Below are 12,040 nucleotides of genomic sequence, written 5' to 3'. Positions count from 1 at the left end.
TTGGCTCTAATCAAGTTCTTAGTTTTAACGTCTAACGCCGCGTAATTCCGGTAATTATCAGGTGTTCCATTTTTTCTGAATATTTTATACGCGGAGGCTCTCTCCGCGTTTAAATTTGTGCACTCTTTGTCCCACCACGGGTTGGGAGGACGGATGTTAGTTTTCGCGCCGGGTACACGTTTCGTCTGAGCTTGAGTCGCGGTGTCGAGAATCAAGCCAGCCAAAAACGTGTACTCTTCCTCCGGAGGAAGTTGTTGAGTTCTTTCAAGTTTCTCAGATATCGAGGTCGCATAGCTATTCCAATCAATATTTCGTGTGAGGTCATACGAAACATTGATTGTCTTCGATGGTTTTGAGCCGCTGGTGATTGATATTACGATTGGTAGATGATCGCTACCGTGGGGATCAGGAATTACCTCCCACGTGCAATCCAACCGTAGCGATGTCGAGCAAAGGGATAAATCCAGCGCACTTGGTCTTGCTGGTGGTGCAGGAATCCGTGTCATTTCTCCCGTATTCAAGATTGTCATATTGAAGTTGTCGCAGATATCATGGATCATAGTTGATCTGTTATCATCGTGAAGACAGCCCCATCCCGTACCGTGTGAGTTAAAGTCTCCTAAAACCAACGTCGGTGCAAGAAGGAGCTCTACGATATCACTGAGCCACCGATGCCCAACCGAGGCTCTTGGGGGAATGTAGATGGAAGCAATGCAAAGGTCCTTACCTTTGATTGTAACATGACATGCGACAACTTCAATACCTGGTATCGAGGGGAGGTTAATGCGATAGAAAGAATAGCACTTTTTGATCCCCAAAAGTACTCCTCCATAGGGATTATCTCGATCCAGGCGAATAATGTTAAAATCGTGAAAGTTTAAGGGTATTTCAGAAGTTAGCCAAGTTTCGCACAATGCAAATGCGTCACATTTCAGATTGTTTACTAGAAATTTAAATGAATCTATTTTTGGGATAATACTTCTGCAATTCCACTGTAAAACAGTGATTAGATCCGTGACCTCGGTGGATGATTTAGCCATCGAAAGATACAATCGCTGAAAGAAGGGGCCAATTTGCAGTCAACTGCTTCAAATATGTTTTTACTGTTGGCATGAAAGCAATTAAAATGCTTCTAAGAGGGTCTGAAATATTTAAAGTTGTAAAAATCCAGTCCACAACATCAGAGAACTTTATAAGTCCAGCACCTAGTTGGTTCTCTGGTGGATTTTCAGGGACGCTTGGGGATTTTTTAGTCCCTGGAAGCGGTGGGAATTCCATCTCGGAATTGAGTTTTCCGAGACCAGGAGCTTTTTGCTTCGGTGATTTTTCCCGATTCCCGTTAGCTGTAACTTTTCGAAGCCCTTCGGAAGACACCTTCGAACCCTTACTAGGTAGCTTATGAGAAGATTTATTCATTCTTTTCCTACAGCTATGAGGAACCGCTGAAGATGGACCTTCCAAAGGGTCGTCAGAATCGCTCTCGTCAGTTGACAAGCAGGCATATGGATTCGTTGCCTGTTTAGGAGGGGTGGCACTCTTAACCATTTGGCAAAGGAACGCTTGGAGTGTTCCTTCAGGGAACGCTTCATCCGATCTCCTCGCAGTTTGTAAGCGGGACAGTCAGAGAGGTCATGCGGACCCTCCTTACAGTAGAGACACTTTTCAGCATCCTTACCGCAAGAGCCGTCCGCATGAGCTTCCCCACAGTTAGCACAACGTGGCTTATTGCTGCAATGGGTAGCTGTATGCCCCAGTTGTTTGCAATTGGTACAATTCATTATCCGGGGTACAAATAAACGAACAGGCAAACGAACCCGGTCCAAGAGGATGTAGTTGGGCAATGCCGAGCCGGCGAAGGTCACACGATAAGAGTCTGATTGGGGATAAGACTTTGTTCCATCCCCGGCGATCGATACTGAATGCAATCGCTTGCAATCCAGTATCTTGACATTCTTAAGTGAGGGGTCTTTAAAACAACCCGCCCCGTACTTAAGAATATCCTCGCAAGTCAAACTCGAATCGGTGACCACACCGTCGATTTCGACTTCACGAGCTGGCACGTAGACGCGGTACTCCAGCGTAAAACGATCCTTTTGAACAAGCTCATTAGCCTGTTTTGAGCCGGTAAACAGGACCCTGAGCTTGTCTGGCCGTATTCTATCTATACTTTTTATGGTATTATATCGCGAATTCAGGTCCCGCGATATTTTTAAAATATTCAGTTTTTTTTCTTTTGATTTGGTCCGGAAATAGACCGCGTAAGGCCCGGCCGGTAGTGCGAGCCCATCAGGATAGCTCTTTATGCGGGACTTTTTACTGACAAGGGAAGTCTCCATTTGAACATCGGGGGGGGTCAGGATTTAAATTAGGCATGTCGCGGAACTACTTCCGCGCAGAAACAAATGATTCGGGGGGAAATATAATGGTCAAATAAAGAAATAAAAATAAACGAAGTAACAGTACTTAACTTAAGATCCAACGGGGGACACCAAGCTGGACTTCGTCGATCGGCGTATCGCCGCTTTGATGGTGTGCAAAAAACCTCCGAGAGGAAAAAGCACTTATTTATAATCCGCACACTTGGCCTTGATCGACAAAACAATAGCCGGCTAACGGTACCGTTTCGATCGACCGCTCACAATAAGGCACTGTTCTATTATATAATGCGCAAAAAAAAACCTCTTAGAGGAAAAAGCACTATTGTCTATCACACAATATCGTCCGACCACTTTATCACACACACACACACAACTGGTTTTCAATGCTTTCGCAGTAAATCCAAATCACGTCCGTTCGCTCGGAAGGTTGAAACGGCAAAATGTCCCAGTAACAATTTGATGTAAAACCCTTTGTTTGTTGCATTTGAATCAGTTGCTCGCAAGTGCAAAATCGCCTTCTAATGTCTCTCGGTTTCAGTTCATAAGGCACCTAACTTCCATCGTTGTTCTATCGTACAGAAATTACTTGTTGGGTCACTTCTAATGATTCTGCATGCCTGGCGTTTGATTTTCATCGAGTAATGCCTGCCACTGTTTGTCTTTGTTTTTTTTTTTGGATATCCAGAATTTCGCTGCAGAAATAACTAATTTTAATCTTTGGCAATGGTTTGTCGAAAGATGGAAGTATTATCTATGGTTTTGAACAGAAGATTCACACGAATATTTTGCTTACTTTTCTTTGCTCATTTGTATGTACTTTGCAAGGTTATAATACAAATGAAACGTTGACACTTGAGAACAATTTTAATGTACAAAGAAATTAGAAACCTAAACTATCAACTAGTCCTCTAGTAAAGCTGTTTGGTGTTAAACTTCTAAAGTAAATATGTATTAAAATATAGGAAGTTTTGCGTATGATATATCATACGCTAGGACATAATGGGTTAAAACAGCTAAAATTAAAACTTCCCGCAAATACTGCTTAGTTAACATAAAATTGCGCATTATTGACACAGTGAAAACAAAATTATTTTATAGCTGAGCTGAAGTAGATCGCCCGTAGTTGCACTCCAAGAGCATCGGAAAAGAGATTTGTTAGTAGGGAGAGAAAAAGATCCGGATATGATTTGGTAAACAATAAGATCTCAACAAAACCTGATTTTCGATACTTAGGAGAAATATGTATAATAAGTTAAAAAAATAAAATATCTTCAAGGAACGATCTCACCAGCATCCATTTTCTCCTGCTCGCTTTACTGTCAGCAACGACCACTGAAATAATACAATAAAAACAGTCGCGAATGGGTCCGCTGCAGACCAACCTTAGACCTTCAGTCTGAATGATACGATCGACTTGTGAACTTTCACACATTCCATAGAAATCCGACAACACCGACAATGACATGCAGACGGCGCTTCGATCGGTTAACAGGTGCACATCGTTGAATTTTGGGGCGGTAAATTCTCATTTTCCGCCGCTTGAGCATCTTTAGTTCCGCGGATCAATATTATTCAATAAATAACACTCTCACTATTATACACACACTTGCCACACCTGCACTGTCACTCAAAATAACTATTTCAACCAAATTTTTAACTATACGTATCAAACAACACATTGAAATTATACATTTTTGAGAGCAGCACCAGGACACCGAATCGCACTCCCAGTGATGCCAACTCTCTTCACAGTGTAAACAAAGTTTTTTCTATAAGAAAAAAAAATGATAGATATCTAACCTCTTGAAACTATCGACATCAGCTGTTACTGTTCAATATTCATAATAGTCAGAGCCATCTTTTGAAAATGGACCGAAATAATTTGTACTCCCAATAATGTATGTATGAAGGCAAAAAAGCGGGTGAGTAATGTCAGAGACATAACTGGATGTCGTGAATACGAAAACAACTGACATGTTCCTTAACACTTCCGAATATCAATTAGTTGATCAATTGTATGAATTATGCAAGCATTCCCCTTTTCCACATTTTTCGCAAAAACAAAGAAGGCTTCACTTGATCTCGATTACTGTGAATTTCACACAGCGAAAAGTGCACAAAATGTTCTAGATTTGCACTAAACTGAGGATATTTCCTTTCGATTTGCGAACAACAAATCCTAATAGTTCTTTAGAAAACTTTTAGAGCCATTAGAACGGGTGATTTTGTGTAATGCTCTCCACCGTTGTTTTTTCACCAATGCTAATGACTGGCAGCTGTGACGTAATCGCTCTTGTCGGAAGCGAAACTAGCTTTGCAAACCACACAAAATACATCTGCTCGTAGTGGCGATAGAATCCAAACTGATCCAATTTTTGTGGAAAGGCTTGTTTTTACCTGATTTCGTTTGTAGCTTTTTCACTAATCGGCGGTCCTAACGGCGATAAAAATAACAGCATACAGAATTTTAATGTCGATTATTTCATTTCGGATTTGCATTTCATTGAAAGAAACTGTCCGGATGCTGTACGGGATTCATTCCTGCCTTTCAGAAGGACCAAATTGTGGAACTCACAACGATATTAAACACTGTTCGGAACATTTTCTCGAACGATTTGTTGTACAGCAGCAGATATTTTGTTCTCTTTCTCAGAACGCGTTCTGATTGGCTGGTGTTGACATGGGTCAAATGAGACAGGTTTTTCAATAGTGTACTATTGAAATACTTCAATGCTTTTGCTATACACGTTTAAGTTGAAAAATTTCGATTCTATTGGTAGTTAGATTATATAAATCCTTCCACAGATCACTGAGCTATGAGCTTTCAACATACGAGAAAGGCAAACGCGCCTTATGAATTATCCTCTTTGATACTCGTTTATACCCAACATTTCAGAAAATTTTAATTTTGAACTATTTGAGATTATGTCACACAACTGAAAATTTTATCATAAAAATGTGATCATGTTTCCGATGGCATGTAGCAAAAATTATGTTAATTCGTTAGATACAACAGGAGATATTCACGATCAAAAACTTATCACTCTCTCAGAGGGTAAATTTTGAAAAGACACCCCATAGTAAAGTAAGTCGTATTCACGACAAAAAGTGATCGATGAGAGTGTAGGTTATGAATGGTACAGGCGATTTCTCAACGATTGGATTGGAATACTGATTTTAATTAATTAACCACTACGGCGAGTTCAAATTGTAAACGTGGTATGTGATTGAACTTTTAAATCAATATTCAGATAACAAAACTCAGGAAAAAAAGCGATTACATACAGAAACGTATTGATATAGCCATACCATGAATTCTTCAATGACATTAGTTCTCATGGATTGTTTTGACATATGTTTTGAAAATACTTTTCGTGATTATTTATAAGTAATATTCGCCATGACTGATGGAATCATCGAGCAATGTCTAATCAATATTATCTTATGGATCTGAATCAGATTTTACAGTATTTTGCGCTTCCGTTTGTTCCCATCAGTCGTCTGTTTCGATATGATCACATCCTACTTATTGACGTTTCGTTTCGTTAATATTGACACTACAGTGGGTCGATTTGTGGTCGCCCAAAAGATAACACCCATATAATCAGTTTCCTTCGGACATTCAATTTCTTGATTCCGTAATGTTCGAATGCTTTATCTTCTGTTGAACTTAGTTAAGATCTCTTCCAATATTGAAACCACGTGACGAATTTCTTTTCCGATTGATAATGACACAACAATTCTGATGTCTAATCAATGTTCCGTTTCTAATGTGCTTCCATTCGATATCAGTTATAATAACAATGGTTTTGAAATAAGCGTGAAACAATGCACTAGCGATTGTCATAAAGTATTCCTTTATCTAATCCATCCGGATATTGCCCTTCCATAATACGGTTTAGTTTCAAACGTTATATAAATTCATACACTGGTATGAAAGATTATTGTATGTCGTATGTTTGATCCTAGTATGAAAGACTTATGTTTTCTTGTGGAATATCACGCGAACTTCTATGCAATATTCTTGATTACTAAACGGCTACTAAACCTTCTTTGTTTCTGCATACTGACGAACGTACACTGTAATCTATCAAACAAGTAAACTATCGTTCAGGAAAGTGACTCTTGCATGAAATAATATAATTGTCAATCTGAAATATTGTTCATACTTATTCAATACATCAATCAAGTGGCATAAACTTTTTTCCGAGATAATGAAGCATTTCAAAGTTATATATTAAACGTTTTTCTCTTTATAGAGATATATTGATAAATATATGAAAGTTTTGATTTTCTGACAACATTTTCGTTAAAGCGCTGAGGTTCCACTGCACTATCAAAAGTATTGTAGGTACTACTTGTATTAGGTGCTTTTGGAGGCATTTGTATTTCTATATTTGACAGTAAATTGTGCATGCATGAAAAGCTGGATTTACAACACTCTCAGATCGCCTGCCACACCAAGTATTTCTTGGTAAATTTGTCGAAATTTCTTTTCCGAAACTGCTCCGCAACATCCAGGTGGGGTTTACTGACGAAAACATTTAAGCCATTTTGTCGTCCATTACGATGCATTTCGGCTGTATCTACTTGCAGTACTACAACTTATTGGTGCGGAATTTTTCATCATATTCTATTTATCGGTTCGACATAAAGTCCGGCCTTTAAGGCATAAAGTCCGACCCAATTCATTGTCTAATGAACGAATATGACGGAAGAAGTAAAATCTATCAATCAATCAAGTATTACTTCGAATTGTAAAAATTTTTGAAGTAGAAATAACTCTCCAGAATTTTCTGAAGTTGGGGTGCAGTGAGATTTGTTTTATTTCTTCCATCTAAAATTTATGACGTAAAGACCATGTCTGCAACTGCTCACCAGTGATTGATTTTTTACCATTTTCCATCTACTTTTCGGAAATATATGTTCCACCCTGCATATTTCTGCGTCCTAGAAGTTTTTCTCAACTGTTCGTGAGGTCAAAAAATGAAAATCATGCCTCAGGTTTAGAGCTAAGTGAACTTAGACATATAGATAGATTCACCTAACAGTTAGATGAAATTTTCTTACATCACTCAGCATTCGAATTAACGCATTCACGTGACAAAATGTTGAAATTGATGCAAGCAATGTTTCTTGATGAAGATAAAATAAACTTTTGAAACGTTAACCGGCAACGCAAAGTTACTATTTGATACAAAACAAAAAACAATTGATTTAAAAGTCATATTTAAATTAATATATATTGGAATGGCATTATCCCACTTCAGGTGAATCGAGAGTTGTTTTATATAATGATGGAAATATAATAGGAGATCTATACGTATTGATGGGAAGTTATTAAGCAGGCAGTTATCGAATAATTTGGATTTTTGCCAACTGTTATATGGAGAGGCATAACTGTGTGTCATCTGGGCCCACTTAAATTACTTTATCGCACGACACACTTTCGAATTGTCGATATCCGAATGTTTTGTGATCCAACTGTGGAACTGGCCTGGATTTTCCACAACCCTGTCCTTCATTTTTTGTTAAAGCACTTCTTGCTTGGAGGCCATCTCAAAAACTACTTGAGGAATTGTCGATTTGAACGTGTGAAAACGTTTACACTCTAAACTAGTTTTACCCAAAACTGTATCATGCAATAAAAAGTTCTACACAAAAGAAAGTGATGCATTTGCATTTGTTTTGCAATGCAATATCTGCTTCTTGTTTTTGTTATGATTCTGGTTGTAATCATAGCGTCTTGCATGAAATCATGAATAACAATCGTGATTTGAAAAGAAGATAAGGTAATTGGTTTTGTGATTATTTTATTTTATTATCTTTATGCACCAACACGCGAAATCTTGGAAAATCAGTCTACTTTTTCAATCCGACAGATTCAACAACGATTTTTTTACGTTTAGTCGTTTGTTAGTGCCGTTATATTTTGACATTTCCGTAGCCGAATGTCACGAGAGAACGGTGTGCCCATTCTAAGCACTGTCAATATTACTCCGAACAGCAGAAATTTAAAGTACAACCAAAAGGTGACATGATGATACTTGTTATGACATTTATGATACTTGTTATTAATTCCAACACTCGACGTTGAGCGATGAGTATATTTTTAAAAATGAGCTCTAATTATTTACTGGTATTTGCAAAACCTTAAACTCTTGATAAAAAATAGTTTTTTGAACACTAGAATATGATTCTACAAATAAACAGCAAAAAAATTACCCATGGTGATCTTTCCTGTATATGTACCCGTTCCCGAGATATTTCAACTCGAAATTCAAAGAATTCAGTTTTTGATAATGTGCGGAATTGAAATCACCTTATATCTTCTATCGGCAGCATCCGATCCGACTTGAAATAATAAATCAATCGAGGTTTTGTGACGTTGAGGACTTTTACTTTTGTAAATCAGGAACGTATATTCAAGGCTAACCGTCTAACCGATTCATAAAAATTTTTGCTTGCCAGTAAGATGAGACCTTCCACCTGACGTGGGTAGCACCAGACGAAGATTCTTAGTAATCAGGCCTCACTCGTGGCAGATCACTCGTGTCACTTATGTCGCACTGCTGATTCAGCGTAAGTGGGTAGAAACGGAATGAAAACATTTCCTTGGAATGTGCTCCTACTACGAAAATAGAAAATCATATCATGGTGTTATTTTCTTTCTCAAACGACTCATCCGAAAGACACAATGTATCGAACTCCACTCAGTAGATCATAACTCGAACGTAAACATTCATAAATCATTCGCACATTATCGTAAAATATTGAAGGCTGGTTCAATCGCGGTGGGAAAGCGCAGACAAATACGGTGGGGAAAACGATAAAAATCACTGTTAGGGTCAAATAAACAGGAACGATGTTTGGGGATTGAGTAGGAGGCACACTTCGGCTGATGATGTACTCAATTTCTAAATGGGTAAACACATCGTTATGACCTCTGGATACTTTGCAATAACCAGTATATTAAATAGGGATTGATGGAGTGCAATTTAGCACGTCTTTTCGATCGACACATTAAAATTTTTAAAAATCTTATCAAACTTCTTGGAAATAAGTTACAACATTATGGTTACGCTACAATATGATCATTTATAGAACATGTTCTCCGTAATCAAGTGCCTACACTATTGCTTTAGCACTGGCTGATCATTGGATGTCGATGTGAATGAAATGAAATTTTTAATGACATAGGACTGCGGTTTTTTGTTCCATATAATGGTGCAAAATCAAAATATGGAAAGTAAAACCGTACAAGCAGTGGTCTGGTTTCGATCATCTATAGCTCAAAGATTACACCTACTGCTTGAAAATATTCCTACCTTTCGATTCGAATTGATAATACTATATATTTTAGTCAATTGGTGGTCGCAATTTCAACTAATAACGAGCAATGTCTAATTTTCCTTATTTCATATCCTTCACAAAACAAGAATCAGTATAACACCGATTGCAGCAACCTTGTTCATATCAGCAGAAGGACCATTTGATGATTTGTTCTATGCGCCATTCGTCTTGCACAAAGGACATTTTCATCGAAATTATGCGGTTTCTTCGCGGTCGAGAAAAACGCAGGATGACCTCGATATTCATCATTTACATCTTCAAACTAAACCGGGTCAGTGGATGCACTCAATTATTCCTAAAATATCGACAAAGGCATGGTTCAGGGGACTGGATGTGAGTAGGGATTTCAGTCTTGTGATGTCCAGACTCATGTCCAATCACTACACGTTAGATGCACATCTGCGTGGAGTATCGTGATGTCAGATCTCAACTAATAAATTCCTTGCGTACCCAAGGTAGACTATCCAATGTCCCAGTTCGCGACATTCTTGCTTGTCGTGACCTTCCTTACATTAAACTTCTTTATCATTTCATTAAGTCCATTGGAGTTCCAATTTAAATTTTATTTTATGGTAGACTCCCTTATGGTCCCTTCCATGAGTTCAACCAATAGCCAACTATATGATATTGAATAAAAGTGATGAACTGATACAAACAAACCTGAAACTGTTATAAGATCATGTACAAAATAAATGTATTTTATTTAATGTAATTTATAATAGCAACTAGCTTGATAAAAACAGTGTTTAGATTAACTAATGAATACCAAAATACTAATATGATATTCGAAATGTATTAGGTTTAAAGTACTAAGTATTGTGGAAGCCACGGCGAAAAAAAACTTATGTATATTGCCTATGAAATACACTGAGGTCTTTTTTATGCGGTCTTTTTTTATGCGGTTTTTTTTTACGTGACTTTTTTTATGCGAATTTTCAGAGTTATGCGGTTTTTTTTTATGCGAAGTTTCAGAGTTATGCGGTTTTTTTTTATGCGAATTTTCAGAGTTATGCGGTTTACCCTTCTGCGGTCTTTTTTTATGCGAAGTTTCAGAGTTATGCGGTTTTTTTATGCGAAGTTTCAGAGTTATGCGGTTTTTTTTATGCGAATTTTCAGAGTTATGCGGTTTTTTTATGCGGTTTTTTTTTATGCGGTACGTAAATTCGCATAAAAAAAGACTTCAGTGTAAACGTATTTCTAGAAAAAAATATACTGCTGGCGAAATCTTCAAAACAAATGTTAGCAGTGATTTTGACAACAGCAGTGTTGTCCTATGCCAATAGTATAAACAACACCATAGAACACCAACACAAACAACGGACATCTAAGCAGTGATTTCAAACTGTTTTCACATAATATTCTAGAGAAATGATTTGTTCATCAAAGTGTTAGATTTTGTAGAAATACGTAAAATTGTAGAGAACTTCAAAGCTCTATGACAATTTTTGAAATAGTTATAGATAGTTTTATACGAAAATGATCATATTTCGTACTTAATTATTTCAGAAGGTTGCAAAAAATTGCAGAACAAACTTTTAAAGCTCTTTTTATTTACATCTAATCAAAGTTTTAAAGTACTTTTTATTTACATCAAAACCTTGAAGAAATGGCTTGTATCCAATAGTATCCTGAGATTCTATGAGCGTATGTATATCTGATGTATATGATATTTATGGACTTTTCGTATTTAAATATTTTCTTAAACATAAACAAAATGAACATAATATATGGTATATAAGTTCAACAAACTCTAATTTATCTTCTGAATCCTTCAAACTAAAAGTATATGATGAATGCTTACACTTATCATTGTAATTCAAAAACTTTCTTGCATCCGGTGAAAGGAACTTCATGGCGTTTTCGATAGTTTCCTCCAGTTGATTACTACGGAATCCGTAGACAAAAGAAATTGCATGAATTAAAAAAAATGGTGAAAATTTTTACGATTTTCTTGTATGGTAATAAAATTCTGAGTTCTTGTTATAAGACTTTTGTTTTCTTCGTGAAATTCGGTATCAGAAATGATTCAATCACTTGCGATCCATGGAACTACATTTTATAGACCCCGTCAATAACCCCTACAACTTTGCAGAAGACACCAACAAGGAAACATTTTTGGTAAGGCCGCTAAATAATTAAATGCATGAAATTGCAGTTTTGGACCAGTGTGAATTGCTTTAAAAAGCAATCACCAAGTAGCAATTCTCAATAGAAGCTCTCCAGGCAATGAAGCCAGGAAAGTATCCCCCATATTTCCTGGGGAAAAGACGGGAACATTTGAGAACTTTATCTGAACGGTTTTATTCAAT

The sequence above is a fragment of the Malaya genurostris genome, chromosome 3, assembly GCF_030247185.1.
Source record: "Malaya genurostris strain Urasoe2022 chromosome 3, Malgen_1.1, whole genome shotgun sequence".
NCBI classification, from domain to species: domain Eukaryota; kingdom Metazoa; phylum Arthropoda; class Insecta; order Diptera; family Culicidae; genus Malaya; species Malaya genurostris.
Note: the sequence above shows the minus strand (reverse complement) of the source record.